Here is a 23,539-nt window from a genome sequence, read left to right as displayed (position 1 = left end):
TTGGTAAGGATTTGATTTACACGTTCAGCTGATATCCTTAGAGTGCCTGCTATCTCAAACAACTTTCCTTTATGGTCGTCCAAATTATTTAGGGGATTTTTTGATGTTTTTCTAGTTAAAATTTTTTTTAGGCGTCCACTGCGTTCATCGTCTTCGGTGCTCATTTCACCACGTTTAAGCTAAATGGTTCCTGGGACTGTCCGGAAACGCATCACCATGCTACATTTTTGCTTTAACTGTATTCTTTCCCCTTGAAAGTTCAATATTTTTTCACCAAGCGAAATTCCATTCTGTCCATTTTTGCACTACAACAAAATTTGCTTCACTCAAATTATATAACTCACACACTAATGATCCGACAGCTGTCAAATTTATACACATGACATTTGAAAGTTAGGGCTAACTAAAATTATGGATTTATGGCCATCTATGTGTCAGGCCCACCCTTTTCAATTGACCTGTTGAATGCAATTAAGTATTTAGTACATTAAAAATAACTTCGCGGTTTCTGTTTTCGCTTAAAAGACTACTGTAGAATAAAGATTGTCTACATTTGGGAGCAATGGCTTAAAAATGTGGTCTCAAATATAGAGAAGGCAAGTAATTTTATGGACAAATAAAAATATTAAATATTTGTTCATTACTGTAATGTACAATAAACAATTTAATTTTCACTTAGATGATTATATAAGTACAATATTTAGGAAAAAATTACTCAATATTTTTTAAAAATATTTTCTGCATTTAAGGATACACATTTAGCTTAATATATGTCATAAATTCACAGCTCTTTTACATTCCTAACCCTTCGTATAAAGTTATCAACTGACTTACCTGACAAATAATTTCCGCCATGCATATTTACATACGAGTTTATCACTTTGCAGCATTTCACTTTCATTGCACTGTAAAAGTTAAAACTTTTATTAACCCACAACTTTCTACACATTTCCCGGTTCTGCTTAATAGATACAAATTGAGTTCGTAATCCCTTGCGCTGACCAGTTGACACATTTTTGCTGTAATATGATGCGGCGCTTTGCTGACCTACAAAAAATGGAGAACAAACGAAAAAACTCAGCAAAGTTAAATGATAGAAAACAGAAATTGGTAAATCCTTCAATGATGCTGAGTGTGTATGTGTGTTACAACTGCCACACGGCTGTGCCATATGTGCGTATGTGCGATGGGTTAAAAATAATTTCGTGTTTGACAAGCTGATAACATGCACACACAGTACAGGGTAGGCCATTTAAAGTTTGACCCATCTGGCAACGCTGTAACTTTTAACAGCGCTGACAAATCGGCTAATGTCATAACCGCGTTAGAAGCGTCATTCGAAGACAATTTATACCATGGAACAGTACACTCCAAAAGAACGCGCTGAAATTGTTCAGCTTTATATTCAAAATAACTTTTCAATTGTGTTTACTCAACGTTCGTTTCGCAAAAAAAATAAGTGAAAAGTGCTCCAGTTAAGAACACAATTAAGTCTTTATACGCAAAATTTGTGAACACCGGTAATTCTCAGTAATGCCAGTACATGCATCCAGACAACGCACAGACGTTCTGATGAAAATATCGAAGCTGTACGAGCAGTATTGAGAGAACTCCATCGACATCGAGTTATCGCCGCTCTCAGGAATTGACATCTCTCGCACCACTCTCCGACGCATAATATAACGATTTGAAGATGTTTATCCAATATAAATTCAAATGGCACAAAAAAACTAAACCCAGCTGATTATCCGCGACGCCTTAATTTTGGCAAATGGGCCATCAGCGATTGATATCGAAAAATGGTGATGTTGACTGGCCACCGAGATCGACACCAGATTTGACGCCACCAGACTTTTATTTGTGGGTTATTTGAAAATCCAAGGTATACGCTAATAAGCCAAAGACCTTAGCTCAACTGAAAGCCAACATTCGACGTGAAAACAGCCGCCATATCATCCGAAACATTGGCCAAAGTCATTGGAAAATGTCGAAAAAGAGTGCATTTAGCTGTCAAAGCTAAAGGTGCCCATTTACGCGATCTAATTTTTAAATATTAGCTGAAACAAATCCCTTGGACCAAAATAAATTATTTTTGAAATGAACAAAAAAACATTGTTTTCTTTTGTTCTTTTTTTTTTTAGAAACCAAATGGGTCAACTTTAAAATGGCCTACCCTGTATATGTGTGTGATGATTTTCAATGTCATTGCAATCAGAACTTTACATGGCAAACACACATCGCAGTTTTATTTGTTTGCGAGTGTACTTTGTATAAAGGCCCTGCAGGAAATTAATTTTATTTAATATGTAACCTAAATTCGTAAAAGTGTCAGTATTTTTGTAAAGGTGTTAGGAAAAAAATGAAACTTAATATTGTGATAAAATAATTTTGTAGTAATTTATTGAAAATTGCGCTAAAAACAAAGAAGTTGCAGCGAAGCTGTAATATGCATTATAAATATAAATAATTTTTTTAAAAAACTTGGTTTCGTCAAAAAAAGTATAAATATAAGTATAAAATAATTCGAAAATATACAAAAAATTAATCAAGTATTCAAAATTTCCCTCTTAATTTGGTATTTCGAGATTTAAGACTTAACGAAATGTAAACACAAGCCAGGCCACAGAATTGCTCGAACGAGTCATTGAAAGTTGGATTTAACGGATAGACCATCTGAGACGTAGCCGCCACCAACATTTCAAAGAGATAACTTCAAAATTTTAATGCCAAAGAATGTTCTTTCGAATGATAATAAACATTCTCATTAAATTTTAAGTTTCTGCGCAGAGAACTTCGAAATGGATGGCCCCTACTCAGAATTGTGCATATGGTCTGATACTGGTTTTGTTCCGTTCATTTTTTTGTCAAAGATGGAGCACGCTCTGGAAGACGAAATTGTCAAAAATAGTGATATGAAAATAGAAGCCATCGAGTCCTACGTTACGTAAGCGCTATTTTGATTGCAGAAAACCCTGCTTAGAATCGTTAAAATAATGCTGAATATAAAAAGAAGATCCAGGTAAGGAATGCGCACAGTGGCACCGCTCATACATTTCTTGGAAAAAAATAGAAGGAGTGGTCGATACAACAATGAAACTTTGCAGAAACACTTCTCTGGACTAAATTAAATTAAGAAATTTATTGAAAAAATCTTGTAAAACCGCCCACTGCCACACCCACCTCCCATATAACAGCAATTGCCAAAATTTTTTATTTTTGGACCTAGGAACTTGAAATTCGAGACACTTCTTAATATGAGCTCCTCCTGATGAAAAAAAAAAATTAAACTTAACGCAAAGTGACGTTATTTATACCTTACCTTGATAAAAACCAATATAATATGCAATGTTTTATTGAATATGTAACAGGCGAAAAATTGTATTAGTTTTTATTTGTAATATTATGCAAGCACCATATCTTTAACAATGGGATCTAGTTTCTAAGGAAATTTTGTTCGAATGCGCCTTAAGCTACTTATGTAAGGATCCGAAGTTATAAGAAGTCTGTTGATCAGTATTTGTGGAAAATTCGATCACACTTTCTCGAAAAACATCAATCGATACTTCCTGTAGTCTTTGTTTTCTGGCTTCCTCGGCTTCCTCTGAAAAGCATTCCTATTGGTAATACGGCAGCATCCACTATATCCTTACCATGCATTAGTACTTCGTGCAACAGTAACAGGCATAATAAAACCAACTACAATTTTGTACGAACAGTTTCGCAGTGTCCCGACGTATATAATTTAAATTTGTCACTATCAATTTTTTCGCCACATGTAATTATTTGAAGGAATTATCCTGAATCGATCGATAAGTTCTTCATTGACGCCAGTAATATCCGCAACCATTTGTGGTTTCAAAAAAAAAGCTAACGTTCCCGTCGCTAGAGTTTCCTGTAATTTATGTTAATTTATTTTGTATTTTAATTTCTTTGTTTTGGAAGGTTGCAGCATTCCATAAACTTGATTCTAGCATGTAAGGATGAAATTCCCAATCACATGCTCAGGTTTAATTGTTTTCATGGAAACTAACTCTAAGTTGTTCATTTCAGTAGGTTTCGCTCCACAAATGTAGCATACTGCTGCTGCAGTAGTATGTGTCACTATCTGAGTGGTTTTTACCATCCAGCATTGTAAAAAGGAGCTTGTGTAGTACATCAATTTCCTTGCCCTTTTACATGAAGAGCCTGAAAGTATACTACATTTTTTGTCTATTGACTATTTGTATGAAATATTGGAAGTGACTTTTGAAATTAAAACGATGTTACTAAAAGGGACGGTAATTGCGGTTTTTTTTTTTTTTTAAGTGTGAAAGTACAGACTCGGAACTTTCATTTTTTTATAGTAAGCGGCTAAGCTAAGGCAAAGCACATAAAGTTTTTTTCCATCAAAAATTAAAAGTTTGATATTTTTTAGTATAATTTTTGAAAAAATTATAAAAATTAGCTAATTTGCCAATTTCAATAATTTTTTTTTTTTATAAACGAGTAGGTATTATATTTTCACTAAAAAATAAAAGAAAAAAGCCATAGCTATAAACTTACACACAAAAAAAATTCTTTATTTGGACAATAATTTTTTATCTGATTTTTATTGAATAACTTTCCGTCGACTTCTGTTAGTTTTCTTAACTATAAAATTTCACTTTTTATAAAAAACCTTGTTTGAATTTTTTCTTATCCAAATATTTCTTTACAAAACAAATCATTTAAAGTTTGAAATTGGAAATTGGAAAAGTCAATTTTTTCCGCCGAAATGCCACTGTGTGCCGCACGAGTTAAAGCAAAAACTTTCACCTTTTGAATTTCCAACGGTGAACCGTTACTGAAACATAAGAAACTCGATTAATTTTTGCTTGCTTGCTTGCTGGTGATACAAAGTGGATCAGTTACGAAAATGTCAAGCGAAAACAATTGTCATTCAAATGGGTTTAGACAACGCAAACACTGACTATCAGATAAATTTGGTGTGCGCTTGACGGGACCCTAGTAGAAATCGCCGAATCCCACCATCCAGTACCATCTAGGAATCATATGAACTCCTACCCAACGCCCAAACTATCAATGCAGATCTGTACTGTTTGTAATTGGACCGTCTGAAGCATGCAATCGCCCGGAAGTAGTAAACTTTCGCCAATAGAAAAGGAATTGTGTTCCATCAGAATATCGTCAAGCCACAAACATCGATAAAGAATACGTACGAGTAGAAGCTCAAGAAGTATGGTTGAGTTGATCTTATGGATTTGGAACTGGTATCAAACGATTACTTTCAGTTTCCGTTCCTGGTGAATGATTTTGCTGGTGAAAACTTCGCCTTAAAGGGAAGCTTATGAAGCTTCCAGTTTGTAGCCAGTGGGTCGACAGTTTCTGTGAGAGTGCTTTTTGAGATATTACCTTCACCTATGTTGGAAAATTCTAACTATGCTAAATTATACCTTCGATAATGGCTTTATTTTTACTAGGCCTTATACAGAAAGCTGGTTAATTATTTCCCCAAAACTTTCGATCCAACATATTATACAACGGAGATTCAATTTTTTGGTTATTAAATTTAAATGATTGGACTTATGTAAGCCACCATATTGGCTTTAAGGAATTGTATAGGTTTCTCGAGCAAAAATGGCCTATTTTCAACATTTTTCATGAAAAAAACTGGATATTTTATTCAAAGATTTTTGTATTCTAAAGAAATATATTTTACAAAGATTTAGGATGCATCATTCCTGGCAGTCTTTGGAAAAACAGGTGCCCTCTCGTAGACAGCACACCTTCATCGCACAACAGATGCTCAAGATCATCGGAAGTGGCAAGAAAAAATAGATTAATAGTTTTAATTGGTCAAAAACTCATTTGTTCAAGATCTTGGCAATTATATTTCGAAGACCTGTGGAAAATTTCATAAAGATGTGTTAGGTGAGAAATCTTGGCATCAGTCCTGGAAAAGTTTCAAGAAAAACGAGTTTTGACTTTATCGTGTAGCTATTTAGTATAACAGACCTCCGTCGTACAAGATTGCAAAGATGTATCTCCAAAACTATTACTTGGATCAACTTGGGCATTGAGGACAGTATTCTACAGATATTATAGAATTACTAAGTAAAACAATGAAAAATACTCGATTTTTGAAGCTTAGGAACCCATGCAACCGTTTAAAGTAGGCACAGGAAAAACCCAAACCCGTGAGTCAAATGAGGAATAGTGATTACACTCGTTTGACAAAATGAAAAATCTGCACCTTTTACATTTAGACATTTATTCTTATTCCCTTGCTGTTCTGAAAAATTTAATAGTTTATTTAATTTTTTTTTCGAACAAATTATTCTACAAAATTTACAACTTTACTTTGAAATAAATAGTCTGCGGAGTTTTAAAAAATTTTATTTTTACATTGTATTATTTTTTATATTAAATATTCAAGACATAAGTATACATATGCCACGAATATATTAATATTTATATGCAAGCATGTAATTGTTAACTGTAAAAGCCAATCGGCAGACACACTAATACACTTGTACGCCCATTTAGAGATATAAATTTGTATTTGCAACAACTGGTGTGCAACCAATCGTTCTGTGGTAGTTTGTATGTGTTTGTGTATGAGTGTGTGTATATGTTTTTCATTATCCTGTTGGTCTTATCACCACGACCGACTGCCCCAATGGCTTATATTATACGTAAATTGTTTATGTAGTTGACTAAGGTAGTCGGTTAGCTATGGGCACTGCTCATTGCAGTCTGTTTGAGCGAAGAGAAATTTTTGGGAGAGCAAAAGAGTGTTGTATAGAAAATACTGGGTTTTGCTTTGGTACTAAAAAGTTTCGCGCATGCGCATTGCATTTTGAATTTTTGGCGCCATTTGTTGTTTGTTTTCATTGCCTTTCAAAGCAAATCAGCTGTTTTCAGGCGCGAGATGTTTGCTTCAACTTCATTAAAGGTTGACAAAATCTCGCTCCCTCTCTCTCTCTTTGCTAACACGCTCTCTATTTCAATTTGGTGCTGGAAGGTGCATAAATGCCTTTGCCACTAATGCAGTTTGCAGTTCAAGTGCGCTCTCTGAGCATCGCAATCGGAAGCTGTAAGTCCGTTATTTCGCCGCTTGGATGAGCGTCGCAGCTCTGCCTCACATTTACTGTTGCTGCTGCCGTTGAATTGCCTTTGACACTTGGCTTCTTGCAGGCCATCATCATCCTCGTCGTTATGACCGTCGTTTTCAATGCTATAACTGTCGTCGACCAACGGATTGCCTTCGTGCGTATAGGGGGATTCTCACATGCCCCACCAGTGAGTGCTATTCGCATCGCATGGCAGCTCAGCTCGTAAGCGTTTGAGGCGCCGCGTTTCAGTGTTGTTCAAGCCGCGTAAGACTTTGGTTCGCTTAGGACGCGTAGTCTCGGCATTCATTTTAATTTTACTTGCTTTAAAGTAACTACTTGCTGGCCACATGAAATCTCTCAACGCACACATAAACACCTATATAGATACGCATATGTGTTGTGGCAGCACAATAGACCGGTGGTACGTGGCGTATGCGTAACAAAATGAAAACATCACCGCATAGTGTTAGAAAAAACAAAGCAACATAAAATAGACCGGAGAAAAACACCAGCAAAGGGAAATAAAAGTGCACGGTCAGCGCCAGTGGCTTAAAGGCAAAAGCAAGCACAAAACCAAAACAAACGAATGTGGCTATTGTGTACGTGTTATTGTGTGAGTGCCGGATTTAATTGGCAATGAAATGGTGAAATAACAAAAGGCAACCATTACGGCTTGTTTATGCAGGCGTGCGCGCCTAAAATTATGTGACTGTGTGCAATTTCTTTTTGACCATAAAACACACGAAAACGTCAATTTTTTGCTTGTGATAAAAAGGGTTTTGATATTTGATGAAATCGCTTGTGATTGGAAGTGTAGCCGAAAGTTGGCGCGGGCAAAAGTGCTGATTAAAAACGTGAATAAAAGAAAAACAAAAAAATAATAAATAAAAAAATATAAAATTTAAAATATAAAAAAACTGAAATTCAATTAAAAATTGCTGCTGTGCAACTAATATTCTACATATGTACATACATGCTCCCGCGTAAAACACACCGCGGCCAATTAAGGCAGCCATTAAACAAATTTGAAATGTGTTTTGTGTAAAAATGCAGTGCATTCATTATTTACATAGCGTTTAAGGCGTTTGATTGAGGCGTGTTTTTCAATGCAATGTGTTGCATGGAAAGTGTTAAATAATTAAGTTAATCGTTTTATGCGCCTATAAATATGCAGCGCTATTTGCAATGGGAGTACGTACAGCAATTTAATAATTAAAGGTATATATAACAATTAAATATTTATAACAAACTTTAAGCAAAATAAATTAAATGTGAAACATAAGTTACTTCATATAAATTAAAATAGGAAAACAATTTTGTTGCCAAAATAATTTCAGCTTAAAGTAATTCTCTAAATAAAATTGTATTTATTATGAAATACTTAATACATATAATATACAATTTGGAGTATATAAAAAAAAATTTATTGTTGTTTGATAAAGAGAGCGTTTCATATCATTTTTATCAAACATAGTTAAATATTATATAAATAAATGTAATAATTCTCTAACTTCGAAATCCGCTTATATTTAAATGAAATCGTTAGCTTCTTTTGACTTGTATAATTTTAAATCGATGTCTGAATAACTCATCTTTCTCGAAGTTGTGGTGCCATTTTGAAACTCTTTTACAAACCCCCATCTATTGACAAAACACGCGAACAGCTTTTCTTGAGCCGAATTTTTCAAAATCAAAATCGTTCGCCATGGCAAAGCAGAAATAGTAATCAACTGGTGTTAAAGGCGCTAAGGTGTATGCATAAGAACCTTCCAAGCAATCCCAATCTCAGCCCATATGGCTAGGTCTTGTTCTGGTGAAAAAAAATACCTCTCCTATTGGCCGCTTTTAAACGATTTCTTCTTCAAGCGGGTATTCAAATTAAGAGGCATGCATTTCATGTAATTTTTGACGCGTCGTAATAAGGCAATTAATATTTTTACTATATATTTTTATTCAAGAATATAAGAAAATGTAAAAAAATGTAAAAAAAAATAAAAAATTGTCAAAATTAGTAGCATAGAAAGGAGTCTCAAAAAGTTGAAAAGAGGCTATAACCACGACTTCAACCCTATCAGCGATTTGAAATAAAAACTGAACTTTTTTGTAGAATAATAACGTAATGCCTGGAACTACTGCAAAGTTTAGAAAACATTTTTTCATGAAATGGCAACTTCTTGAAAACAAATAAAACTTTCGTTTCCTTTTTTCGAAATTTTCGATTCTTTTTAAATATTAAGAGTTTTAATTTGAAGAAAATATAGCCAGTTGTAGGCATAAAGAAGTTTATAAGGTAGACTCTCTAAAAATGTCATGTAAACAGGTCCAGTAGAACCTTAGAAATAGGTTTGAAAAAGGCAGTTTCGAGAAAAGCGTGTTTGACGTTTCGCGAACTGGTCGAACTAGGTTGGATGCCATGACAGCAAAATACCTATATCTCCGAAAATAGTTTTAAACTAAAAACTCCTTTCGTAAACATTTTCTTGAATAGTTAAACTTTGATAATACGTAAATAAAACAAGTAAGAAAGGGCTAAGTTCGGGTAAAATCGGACATTTCATACTCCTGCAACTTGCAGAATTAAAACCGAGGTGATACATTCATAAATTTAGTTAGTTATATGGGGTACAAGGCAAGTTTTTACACAATTTTATTCATTCTAAGCACAAATATGCACCGTTATGAGTAAAACACACTTTCTTACTTTCATTGAGATAACTCACATATTGGCCGATATATGCGGTATAAATTCAGCCGGAAGTTCCAAAAATTTTATTTTAAGTATTTGGGGGCTAAGGGAAGCATTGTACCGATTCAAACCAATTTCGATGCACAGAAATACTATTGTCAAGAAAGGATTCTGTCTGAATTTCATTATATATTATATATCTCACACATTGACCGATAGTTTCGGCCAAAGATATTGACGTCTACGTATTGAGCAATAAATAGTTTTGGTTCGTTTTTAAAATTTTTTGATCTCAAAATAGCGTACTTCAAAACCATTATTCGTGCTTTTTGACTTGTAATAAAATTTTAAATTCTATTATATGTAAAGTAGGCGTGGTTGTTGTCTCATTTACCTCATTTTCACACTGTGACATCTGAAGATGAGAAGAATACCACGTACTACACGGTCCGGCACTCGAAGTGTAATCAATTAAAAAAATCTTAAATTCGGTTTGGAAAATTATTTTTATTTATTTTAAAGTACAAAATGTGTGAAAATAATCATAAATTCAGGACAATTCATGTTTTTTCGATATGACCAATTTTTGCCGTAACTTTAGCCTTGAGACGGTCAAAAAACGAATCCCAAGCTGCCCGAATGTGACTTGCCGGTATTTTGACGCACTCACGGACAATGGCTTTCTTCAGCATCTCGAGACTGGTGTATTTTTTACTTCGGACCTTGCTCTCCAAAATGTCCCAGAGAGAATAATCCATTGGATTCGCATCTGGTGAATTCGAGAGCCATTGTGTGGTCGTAATGAAGTTCGGAACGTTGTTTTTCAGCCATTCTTGGTTCATTCGCGCTTTGTGAGACGGTGCTGAGTCTTGTTGAAACGTCCATGGTTTGCGACCGAAATGTTTGTTTGTCCACGGCTTCAAAGCAGCCTCCAGAACACTTTCCCCATAATCAGCCCTATCACGCAATCCATCGTAGCAAAGCTACGAATACGAATGTCCGCTACGAATACGAACAATTTGCTATCATTGAATTCATGTGTTGCCAGACTTAATTTTGAATTTTGACATTTCGAAATCAGCTGTGTAGAAGAAAAAATAAAAATTAGGATTAATAAAAGTGGAAACGTTTATATTCAAATTGATTTTACCAACAAAAAATATGTATTCGCTAACGTTTTCATTTATGTTGCTTGAGGAAGAACGTGAGAGAAGTCGGCGTGATATAAAAATTCACCGAAAATCACTGAGGGACAGGAGTAACCCTTTCGATGTGGACGAAACAATGTACAGTTCATAAATTCATAAAAATTCACTGTTAAATTTTATTAAAATTATTTTCCTAAAACAGGTTTATTAAAAACTATCGCTTAAATAAGGCGGCCTTTACGTATGTCCTCGATGTTCTAGAGAGGAATGCAAGTTCTTCAAGATCGTCGTCTATATCTTTACTTCATCGATTGTCTTCAGTCTTTTTTTAGCTGAAGGAGGCTATCAGCATGGAGTGGGTAAAGACTTCGATATTCCAATGGCTCAGTCAACATTTTGTTGTATCTTAAAAGAAGTATTGGGATTGCTTCAATCTCATTTGTGCCCTCAGTGCGTAAACCTCGATTTAAGTGATGTTGAAAAAAGGGAAGCGAAAAAGGATTTTTTTCAGAAATACGGATTTCCAGGCGTGATTTTATGTGTAGACGGGACACATATTAAAATCGTTGCCCCAACTAAAGATAAGTTTCTCTATTATAACCGCAATACTTTAGTATCAATGCCATGATTGTAAGTTTGGTGACAAATTCGCATTTCAAACATCTTAATCAATGTTTTGCAGATATGTGACAATAAAATGAAAATACGTTATGTCAATGTTCAGTTTCCTGGCAGCAATCATGACTCTCACATATGGAAATTTATTTCTCCGTTAGCACAAACCTGTCGTACAAAAATTCCGCTAAACTTAAAAATTTTCCGTTCCGAGTGAATTCAGTGAACGCAACTCTACGAATTTCGAACTTACTTTCGGAACTGTTCGAATTGCATGATAGGAGTTTCGTAACTTTCCCGAAAAAACACTCTACGATGGATTGCGTGATAGGGCTGAATATGTCGCATTTACTTTGACGTCAGGATCGATGAAAACAATTGGAGAGCGCCCATATGCGGTGACAGCGGCCCAAACCATTATTTGTGGCGGGTGCTGCCTCCTGGTGGCCAACCGATGACTTAGATTCTCGTATGAACGGTCGGTCAAGTAAACCCTATCGTTTTGAGAGTTTACGAATTGCTCAATTGGAAAAATTTTTTCGTCAGAAAACACAATGTTCGGAATTTGACCGCTTTCGGCCAAGCGAAGCAACTGCTTCGCTCTTTCAAATCTTACTTGTTGCTGTTTCAGTGTGAGATTATGGGCCTTATTAAGGCTTGACCTTGAGCTCATTTTTCAATATGCGTCGGATGCTGCGGTCGGATATTTTCAGTTCTTTAGCCATTTGATTGGCACTTCGTCGTGGATTTCGCTCAAGTCGCTTCTTCACTTTCCGAACCATTTCACGTGACGCTGCAGTCTTTTGATGATCACCTCCATGCTGTTTTGCGCTGCTACCAGTATCATTGTCATTAAGGTGTTTGAGCTCACGAACAATTGCTGGCTGTAGTTGTCCAGCTAAATGTAAAGCAATCACACTATTACGTTTGAATTCCATCGCTGATCACTTTTGTTTTGGGTTCACTTTTGGCAAAACGCTTTTGTACACTTGTGAACAATACTCCGAACAGTCATTCAGCAAATTTAGAAACAGTTGATTCCAGTGCGACAGCTGCGCGAACGGTCTGAAGTTGGTTACACTTCCTGACCCTGTAAATTTGAATGAAAACGGTAGGGCATCTGTTTCGTGTATAAAATTTATTGTTTCCAGTGTTTATAGTACAGTTTAATTGATTGGGCTTTAAGTAGTTTTTAATAGTACCGTTACATGAAGAGTGGGCGTGGTTATCATTCGATTTTACCAATCTTCACACCTTTTACTTCAAATGTGTTAATCCACACGTGCCCCTGGCCACTGAGATCTCCTATGTCAAATGACAGTTACAGCTTACACGCTGACTGAATGTATAAGTCTTCACTTAAAAAATGGAACGTGTCTGTAGCGATTCCCAGTTAAAAGCTCGGTTCATGAGATATTTTTCATGTTAACACATTTGGCATACAAAGTTCGGGCCTCTTTTTGTACCTAGCTTTATTTAAATGACTCCGAGTGCGTTTTTGGTTACGATTTGACTTACGATTACGAGTTGACTTTCTAAAATGCACCACACATCATGGAGATAAATTTTACTGGAACGGAATCGATGTAATTAAAATTGTTTGGATTAGGCATAAACACTCAAGTAATCACAAATCTGTCGATCGGACTAATACAATAAGAGTTACATAATACTCTTATTAGACCGAGTGTAAGTACTATAAAAAGATCTAACCCTGAAAGGTAAGGATAGTTAAAAAATCTGCTTAAGCAGTAGTCACTTGTAATTTATGTGGCGGTCATGCCAATGAAAGTTCATAATATATTTAATAAACTTTTTTTTAAATCGAATGACACTAGGAATTCTAAAAAAAAAATGAAGCTATATCAAAATCAGTTCTCAAAAGTAGCCACTTTTTATTATTAACCGCGCTTTGCCACAAAATGCACCACATACACAAATTGTATACACACATAAGCACCACCACGCCAGGCCACACGGTCAGGGCGACATTAAAATGTGTGTAATTGTGCGTTAGTGTGCGTGGACATGGAAAATTTATTTGCTCCTCGAGGAAGTCAACAGCCATAAAAATGGACGAGCGACTCAACCACGGCCAAACAATCAACACAATCGAGCTGGTTGCGGCCAAGGCATTCTGAACTTCCAACACATAACCGGAATCATAACCATGTGCGACCGAATTAAGAACAGTTGCACGCGGTGACCGTTACTGGTTGCAGCAACAAAAGAAAATTACAAAACCTTTTCTTTCCTTCCGTTACTAAGGATTCCACTGCCAACCAGCGCACAACTATATACATTAATGATGCTGCCTCGTTCGTGGGTGCAGCGGTCAGCACCATTTTCATCATGTGCATCATCACCAACTTGCAACATAGCGCGCAGATTGCGTTTGCGACGCCTTCACTTTATTGCTGACGTTGCTGGTTTTCAAGGCAACACACATGCACATGCGCAATCACGCTATAATTTTGTATGTGTGTGTGCTGTTTACTAAGCAACTATGTTGCAAAGTTGCCGAGTTGCAGTTTGCTGTAATTTTGTGCCAACTAGCATTGTTTGGCGTTCTGTGGGCGATTAAGTTGCTGGCAAGCTGCTGCGTTTCACACTTTAAGGGTCTGTACCGCAAAGTTCATAGTTTTTATCATGCTTGAGCCCGCCTTCTTCCCTATACAACTATTCATTTGCCTCACGATGGCTTCAGAAATGCTGAGTCGGCCACTGCAAAAGTCTTCAGCTAAAGCCGCAGAAGCGTTCAAGAGTACCACACTTTAGCCACTTGCTCACTCACATGCTCACTTAGCAAGTCCGTTCAACGCTAGCACGCTGACGCACTCGCGAGCTCTTCACATGAGTTTCCCAAACTTAAGCCATTTCCATTCTGCCCCGACATAAAGTGTTAAATGCACGAAACAAAAGCATTTCATTATGCCTCTTCCGCTCAATTATTCACTGCTGATTCTCATTTTCGTGCTGAAATGTGTAATTGTTGTTGCAGGCGAAAATGAGAAGTAGTTTGTCTGGTTGCACGTTCAACTTGACCGACTTCTTTCACTTTATCTTTATTTGCCAGCCATTTTTAGCTTTCCAAATGAGGTGACCTACCTAGCTTAAATGATGGATGTCGGTTCGTTGAACTTTATTTAGGAATGAAAAGGTGGTGGAACCGTTCTTTGCAGAATGGAGCCAAAGGATCTGTCCTCACTGGAAATAACATCAAGCTCCTTAATCATCAGACTCGTTTGAGTGCTTGGTTTAAGCGGAATCGCTGGAAACTGCTGATACATATACAAGGAAGCGTAGTCACCCTTACCTCGCACCTTATCCTTACATCAGAGTTGGAGAGAGTTGGATCTCCGTTGACCTCTTGCAGTCTACCATTACACATATGGACCTCCCTCGAGCTTAGCAGGCGTTGATGAACGAAGCACTCCAGTACGACTGCGAGACCCTTCGGGTATAGGGCAGAACGCAGCAGAGCCATTGAACTACTTGCCTTTCATACATTTTTTCTTGTCGCCGTCGTAGGAGTTCTTATTGAAAACTGTCCAATAAGGCTTAAAATCTTATCGGACACAAACTGTCAAAGTTGTATAGAAGAAGGTGAAGTTCAGGCATTTTCTCCTCCATTAACAAGGTTAGGATAGAAACATCTCGGTAGCATACTTTCGTGAACATTTTGTGTAGAAGAAGGTGATGATTAAGACAAAAGTTGTACAATGGAGAAAAAGTTGCTTGAAACATTGTGGTAGTCATACTTTCGGCGAACCAGGAGACATAGCCGAAACTAAGACTGTCTTCTTCAACAAATTTGTGATAGATTCAAAGTGCTTTCTAGCTTATTGACGGTATATACTTATATGCATATCAGAGTTTTAGGTATCAAAGTGAATTGGCATTCTAAACTGTCCTAAGCAGCTAGATCCCTGTTGGCGGATGTACTAGTGAGAGAATCGACAGTCTAATTTCACCTATCCTAAACTAAGAGAGCTCGTTTCCTGAAATTAAATTTACTTCCATTAGTGTTTGAGACTCTTACCCACCCTGCTAAAGCTCTGTACCCATCACTCTCCTCTATAGCGCCCAATTTACCGTTATTACTTAGAGATTTTTTTCTTGTCATAATATTTTAAGTGCACATGTACAGCCAATGCCCATTTGAGAATACAGCTGTGTTTCAAGGTCGAACCAACGAAGTAAACCACAACTGACAAACTGTTGTCTATTCCAAGTAACAATTATGTGAATACATATTTACATGTTTTGGACATATTCAGCTTATACAACGGTCACTTTATTTTCAACACTGCTTTGCTATGATTAATTGTAGTAAATGGCTGTAGAAGAAAAGTATTTAGAAAGATGGCATTAGGGTGGTTCACAAATTCCAAGAAAAAATATTAGGATTATATTTTGAAAAGATTTAAGAACTGTATCTCAAAAACCTGTGTAAAATTTCATGAAAATTGTTTGAGTAGTTCCCGGAAAATCTTGCCAACCGAACTTCAAAAATAAAGTTTCGAGAAAAACGTGTTTAAAGGCGGCGCTCTAACCTAGCTAGCCTCGAAACTATTAGTTGCATCAACTTGAAAGTTTTGGACAATATTCTAGAGGTGTTGCAGAATTTAGTAAGATCATAAAAAGTTTAAGTTTTGGAAACCCGTCCCCATGTAGCAACTTAAGCACATTTGAAAAATGTCGTTTTGAGAAAAACGTGTTCAAAACTAAATTGTGGAGAATAAAAATTTCAATGAAAAAAAATCTCAAAAAAACAAGCCAGATTACCCTACTTGACCCCTTAATAAAAATAAGGTTATAACAAAATTTAAGTGCCACCCTAATGAAAATACAACAAACGCTTTAATTGTGCAAAGTTTTTTATTTCAATATTTTTACCCCCTGCTTAACACAAAACCTTCACAGATTTTATTTTAGAAACTTAAGTACCGCCCTAATGCTCATATGAAAGCCTTTATTCATCTTAATCATCTCCCAGTAGGTTGGGACACAAACCTTTCTCGTAAAAAAATAAAATAAACAAAAAAAAAACAAAACACAAATACAAACATAAATGCGAAAACCACAGTATCATTGATAACTATTTTTTCTGGAAATTCAAGGATAATTGCTTGAAATATTACGCCCTTTGTCAAGGCGTTGATGTGCTAACTAAATGGCAGACCCACGGCGCAGCCATAATTTAAGCAATTTCTCTAAATTACCTTTTGAATGTGGCAGAAAACAGTATACCCAAACTACAATAACAACAGCAACAATTTAGAAACTAGCGCACGTTAACCACTAAGGGAAACATATTTATAAATTTCCACACATACATACATGCATACATAAATATGGTCATATTAAAGTATGAAACAGTTTGGCTCATGAACATGAGAACGCCAACCAAATGCATAATTACAGCAAAGAAAAAGTTCCGTTACAGTTAGCGCTTCAGTTGTGTGTGTGTGTATGTACCAAAGTCTATTGAAGGTTGTCTGTAGTAGCTTAAGTGGTGTCTATGTACATTATGTACTTATTCAACACAGATATGCATATATGTTTAACGGCAAATGGGTAATATATGCATGTAGGTTTAACTATAATTGAGTATGTTTGTGTGCGTGTGTGTTTGTTGCAATTACCGTTGATGGAAGGATGCAAAGCTGAGAGTTATTGCAAATGGCGTGGCGTAGTTTCCGCTTGGAAATTAGAAAAAAAGTGGGTGAAATGAAGTGATGGTGGTGTAGACTAGCCACATAATAAACCATTCTCAATTCACCGGAAGCACATATGCATGCCTAAACATATGTATATATATCTGTATGTATGTATTTTTATAGTAGTTGAAAGATGGCGCGTGGTTAAAGCGGGTCAAATAAATGAATAAAGAAAATTATACGGATAATTATTTTAGGAAGTGAAGCAGGCAATCTGTGTACATAGAGTAAAGCCGAGAGAAAGCATATGGTGAAACTATTATTTTTGTGCAAAAATAATGTCAAGATTATATCTGCTAGAGCAGAGGTTTCTCTGTCAGTCTGTAAGTGAAATTTTCTCGCAGTTACTTTTGCTTGAAATGAGTGTTCACAAAGATGGTTGTTGTAGATAGGTAACGCCTTTCTTCTTATCTGCTGCAATGACTGCATAATACGCTATGCGCCGAAATGTAGGCAAGAATTTTTAATATAAGAACAGTTTTTGTGACTGAACCAATGGAACTGAATTGGGTGGTTGGTTAAAATATTCTAGAAATTCGCTCGCTTTTGAGTTTCGTTAAGGGCACATTAGCAGCTGTCCCAGCCAGTGCATTCGTAAATATACGCTTAAGGGGTCAATAGGGCAATCTGGCCCGTTTTTTTTTAATTTTTTTTTCATAGAAATTTTTATTCTACAATAAAATTTTTTTCACATTTCATGAGGTATATCGTGGAGAGTATAAACAAATTTTTTTCGGAATTTTTCGATGACATCTGTCGGAGAAATGGCTGGTTTAATGAGATGCGTTTTTTCACTGGCGGACACGATTTCTCATGTTGGGATCATCTGAAACACAAAAGCCCAATTTATTATTAAAAAGTACATGAATGGTTAACGTCCCCACCAGAATCATGAAGAAATGTTGATAAATAAAAAGGAATTGAGATTTTTTTAATTTTTCTCCATGATTTTTTTCAAAACTTTTGTCATAACATTGTCAATAAATTATAAAAAATTATGAATCTAGTGGGGAAGATAGTAAGGCGTATTGTGAACATCAAAAAAAAATTAAGCAAATCGGTTAAGTGGCTCGACCGGAATCATGTCCGCCAGTTCAAAAAAGTGTGTTTCGAGAAAAACGCGTTTAAAGTGCCAGGGGTGCACTCCGAGTCTCCGACCGTCGAGCGGTATTATTATTTTTGAGCTTTTTTCGAAACCTTCCAATTGTAAAGTGGCTTTCTACATTAATTCTAAGGTTATAAATGAACAGGAAATGCAAAAACAAAAAATTTAAAAAAATATGACCGTACTGATCCCTTAACTAAATCCATGTCGCCGTAAATGTTATACAGTTCGTGATAGCAACTTCTTTGCTATTCATCACTTACGCGGCCGGCTACAAAGTTCTTGCGAAGAACAGTTGTCTCAAATACTTCAAGTACTTTCTCATCTCTCGGGTCGTCAACGTACATGTTTCTGCGCCCTATAATAGGACGGTGATATTAGAAGACTTATAGAGCGTAATTTTTGTCATCGAGTGCGAGTTCTGCTTCTTAATTGCCTACCGATACCAAAGTAGCATCTGTTGACAAGAGTTATTCTGCGCTTGATCTCCAGACTTAGATTATTTTATACCGATTCTAAGATATACAAAGGCCTTAAATGTATTGAAACCAATGGTGACATAGTTCTCGAGATGCGCAAAATCTGTGGCCTTCAAGGAAGGCATCACTCTATCTAAAACCTCGTTTGGTATCGCATGTTGTGAAGAGATCTTTCCCGATCTTATCGAAGCTGTTGGTTGTGCTTAACGTCAATCAACGGCATTATGATCCTAATTAACTTGCTGCCCTGTGGCTACTTGAGTTAAATATGCATATCCAAGTAGCCGTTTAGGCACTAGTGGAGACCAAAGCGTGACACGTTTGCACTACAAAGCGGTTTTCGGTAGGTAGTAGGACTATGCAGGTGATTTCAAACCTTATAAGATGGTTTAAATGCTTTGAAGAGGCAAAAAAAAAAAATGGTAGAGCAATTAGCTAAGAAATATTATCTTGTCTTAATAAATTAATTTACCATTTATGTGCCTGATTCAGCTTTATAAGAGTACGACAGGCTAAATCCTCTTTAATTTTTGTCTTCTCCGTGGACGAAGCCTAAAAAAAAACTATCCACTCGAAAATATCGTTACAATGAGCTAAGACTGAAAAAAAATTAAAAATGGACAAAACGGCGGCATTTAAAAAAAGTAGTATTTTTACAAAATTTAGAAAAATTCTGATCCGACATGTATGGTAGGTTTTTGTATGATTAAGTACTTTTTGACAATAAAGCACACGCAAATTGTAATTAAATTTCCCGGATAATTGATTTTTCAAAAAATATTTTGCTAAGTTGGTGGGACCGTCCTTATTTACTATGCCAAATATGAGCGTGATCTGTCCACCAGTTTGTTTACAGCAGCTACTTAAGTCGGTACACCTCAGTAGTGTATTGCGATTTTTTAAATGGATAAAAATATCGAACAAAATATCTAAAAATTAGTATTTTTAACCAAATTTCGTGTGCGGAATCGTTGCGAATGTTGGAAAAAGCTTACGGCGATTCAGTTTTATCACAAGTCTACGAATGGTGCAAAGCCTTCAAACTTCAAAGACGGTCGAGTGATCGTTGAAGATATGTCTCTTTCTGGACGACCTGTGACCTGTTCAAGCGATGAAAATATTAAGAAAGAAAATCGTCACGCAAGTGTTATAGAAATGGCAAGGAAGCTCGAGATCTATTGTGTGTCGGTTCGATTAATTTTGGTGGATATTTTGGGTATGAAACGCGTTCTTGCTCGACCGTCCCTATAAAGATGAATTGTTTTCAAAAAAAGTACCGTAAAGAGGTCTCTTTGAGCATACTTGATCGTGCGAATTCCGATCCAACTTTCATAAAGAGCATTATAACAGCCGATGAGATATGGGATTATAAATTTGATATGCAAACAAGTCAACAATCATCGGAATGGAACCTGTTTTCAGTCGATCGATGAAACAAAGAAAATCGCTGAAGGAGTTGAAGCCCATCCCAAAAGTGCTTATGAAAAGTGTTTCGAGGACTGGAATAATATCTTTGGCATAAGTCCATTACATTTTACATATTTTACATTTTATTTACAATTTCCGGGTACAATATATATAAAAATATACGGAAAAAATTGACTCAAGCAAAGTAGAAAAATGTAGTTTTGAGAAGTACGCGTTCACTGCTGGAGTTATTGATTAAAAATGCTATTTTTAAATGTAAAATCTATTCAAATGTGAAAAATAAAAGTACATTTCAATATCATTAAAATACCAAATAAATTTCAAACTTCTAACAAAGCATTTTAGATGCCTCCGGATATTTAAAACGCGTACAAACATAAAACTTTTTAATTAAATATTTTGATATTTTCTAATTGTAATTTTTGCTTTAATTAGAGTTAAGCTTGCTATCCGAAACATGCAGACATAAAAACCTTATTTTCATAAATGTCACATCAATTTACTTTGAAATTTTTACCGTTAACTAGTGACAACAACAAATGACATGATTTTCATGTGAATAATTAATTTTATATATGCAGCAGAACAACAAAAATGCCGAACAAATAAGCTGCGTAAAATAGAAAAACTTTTGATGTGGGATTAATTTGAAATTAATTTGCCAACTTTGTCATATTAGTTTTATTTTAAGCTACTAACAACGCTTTCGGCTTAAATTTGCATTTACTATTAATAGAATATGTGGCAGCACACACACATAGCATATATATATGTGTGTGTGTGTGTACTTACAACTACATATGAGGAAATATTTTCGCAAATTTCTGTTTGTGTCTGAGTGTGCACAAAATTATTAAACAATATACGAAATTCCGCTATAAAATGCAATAACGGTACATTTTAACATACACATAGAACTCATGCATGTCCGCGGTGCTTTTTCCTGTGCGCAACATGTCCCTTAAGGTCCGCCCATAACCTTGTTAACAATTTTCCGTTACATTTATAACTGCCCTTCGTTATCCGGTTAAGCTAAAAACTCACTTCCGCTATTGAGGCAGACTGTCAGTAGAGTCACTTCCGCCTCCAAACAATTGCCTGTTGAATTTCGGCGAATTTTTCGTTCTCGCTTTTGCTTTCGTTTCAAGCACTGATGCCTCACCACAAATTCAATTACCAATTTGAGTAGCGCTCCACTACGACAAGTGATGGAGGGGACGAAGCGCGCGAACTATTTCTGGGTATATGTGTGTGTGGTGTTCAACAACACCCCCGAAAAAATAACAAAAACCAAATAAATAAGTCTAAAGTGGTAGTGCTGCCTGTGGCGCTTGCCTCGGCAGGGTATGCGGGGTGTGTCAGCACTTTTGCTTGTTCATTTTGTCCGTCTGTGGTTGATTTTAATTTATAAAGAGACGCTGCATGCCACAACACCACGCTGATGCTGGCAGCCATGTGAGGGAGGCACACCGGCCGTCGGCAAACAGCAACCGGAGGACACAAATGAAGAGCAACGAATAAGCGGCATACATATGTACGTACATAAATATGGTATACGTACGTATGTATTTATAAATGTAACTATGTATTAAAGAGCGGTGCCTAAATATATTACGTAAGCTTATATGTATGGACGCAGTGATAGGTTAGTTTGAAAAATCACGAGTTTACTGAATTTCATTTTTGGCGGACCGATATAGGAGGCCAAAAAAATAAGTTACAAAGTTGTGGCGTATATCAAGTTTTACAATTTCCATGTAAAATTATTCAAAAACCTTTGGAAACATTAACTTTTAAAATTTTTCGAACAAAACTTAATTTAATGACATTTTTAAGGTCATCTCTGAAATTTAGTTCGTTTTGGTTTTGTTGATGTTGAAACATTTAACGATTCACTAAAATTTTAGATTTGATTAGGTTAATCTGATCAGTTTTGGTTCTCAGTGATACCAAATGTAATGCTGTTATGTGGTCCATAAGGAGTAGTCATCATTAGAATGTCTGTGCTTGACGAGGATTTCAACAAGCTCCTTGGTCGCACAAATAATACCTTTTTCAATGCCTCATACCCGTAGGGCCCCAAAAACGCTTCAAGCGTTCCATTGCATATGAGAGACAAGTTCAGCTGAGCTTAAAGGTCCTGTTATACACAGTGAAGCGAGTGACTGAACCCTTTTATTGGATTTTTGTATATCTATCCACCTCAGTATTGCACCGTAGAGTAGATTGGTTTTACGATTGCTGAGTAGAAGCAGTGCATAGGAGGGAGAAAGCCGTTAGGTTGTTCTGAGCGTTTGCCTAAATGCACATAAGTCGTGATTTTTCGGTCCAAGACTACCACAAAGAGAGAGTTTTGGTGAGAGTTGTGACCCATTTATGACGAGGAACCTCTATGGGGCGATTTTGTATATTCGAGTGAAAATAAGCAGATCCTTTTTCTACGGATTCGATCCCAGATGCGCTGCGCAAAGCTCGATTGTAATGAGAGTGGTGGTAATAATATTGCTAAGGATGTGCAGACACCTTGCCGTTATTAAGATTGCAATGAAATTCACAAAACCCAGCCGGTGATCCTCGTATTTATCCACTAAATAGCCCCCTGTTTGCTGTTGGTGGCGAGGTAGCATTGTGGTGATGGCCGCCGGCGGTGGATTGTTAACGCATTATCTCAGCGTTGGCAGCTGTCAACACAAACGCTAAATTACGTTCTGGCGAGCTGGTAAGCTGGTGAGCGTGGCGTTTTAACTTATTTTCGCATTTCAGTTAAATGCTCTGTTTTTTCATTTTTTGTTTTTGCAACGCGAAAGCATCCATTTCATGTGTCTGTTGGTTTTTCGCCGCTGAATGATGTGGTTTTATTTTGTGGTAACTTTAACAAGTGTACGCTTTTTACTTGTTGTCTTCATCACAGTCCAGTCCAGCAGGAGCAGGCAGACTGTGTGTTGTTACAATTTCATTAATAATGAAAAAGGATAATTTGTCATCAGGCAGCGGCGCGCAGAATTGCTACAAAACGCCGTAATTCACAATTTCATGCCCACATGGCTAAATGTGCGCGCTTGAATGAGCGTCGAAGCGAAAACAAAAAACAAAAAGAAAACAAATGTGAAAGGAAAAAGGTTCGAAAGACAAAAACAGCATTGCAGAAAAAGTAGAAAAAAGTCAGCTGTTCAAAAGCATGCCAGAAATAAAGCAGGCAAAGCAAAAATTTAAAAAATTGCGTATTTCATAGAAACTCATGAGCTGGACGACCTTTTGTTG

The 23,539-nt window shown here is 36.3% G+C and overlaps 1 protein-coding gene across 2 annotated transcripts in view; it reads left to right on the top strand.

Annotated features, from left to right (window-relative positions):
• The first annotated feature begins 7,074 nt into the window (after positions 1-7,074).
• The window catches only part of LOC105227559 (dopamine receptor 2), a 114,864-nt gene continuing 98,399 nt past the window's right edge, over positions 7,075-23,539 (top strand). For both annotated transcript variants that reach the window (XM_019990753.3, XM_049447183.1), the window contains exon 1: positions 7,075-8,312. The gene's annotated coding sequence lies outside the window, so the exon portion shown is untranslated. The remainder of the gene's footprint in view (positions 8,313-23,539) is intronic.

The sequence above is a fragment of the Bactrocera dorsalis genome, chromosome 2, assembly GCF_023373825.1.
Source record: "Bactrocera dorsalis isolate Fly_Bdor chromosome 2, ASM2337382v1, whole genome shotgun sequence".
NCBI lineage: Eukaryota > Metazoa > Arthropoda > Insecta > Diptera > Tephritidae > Bactrocera > Bactrocera dorsalis.
The sequence above is the reverse complement of the archived record's forward strand: the minus strand, read 5'-3'. Positions and strand labels throughout refer to the sequence as shown.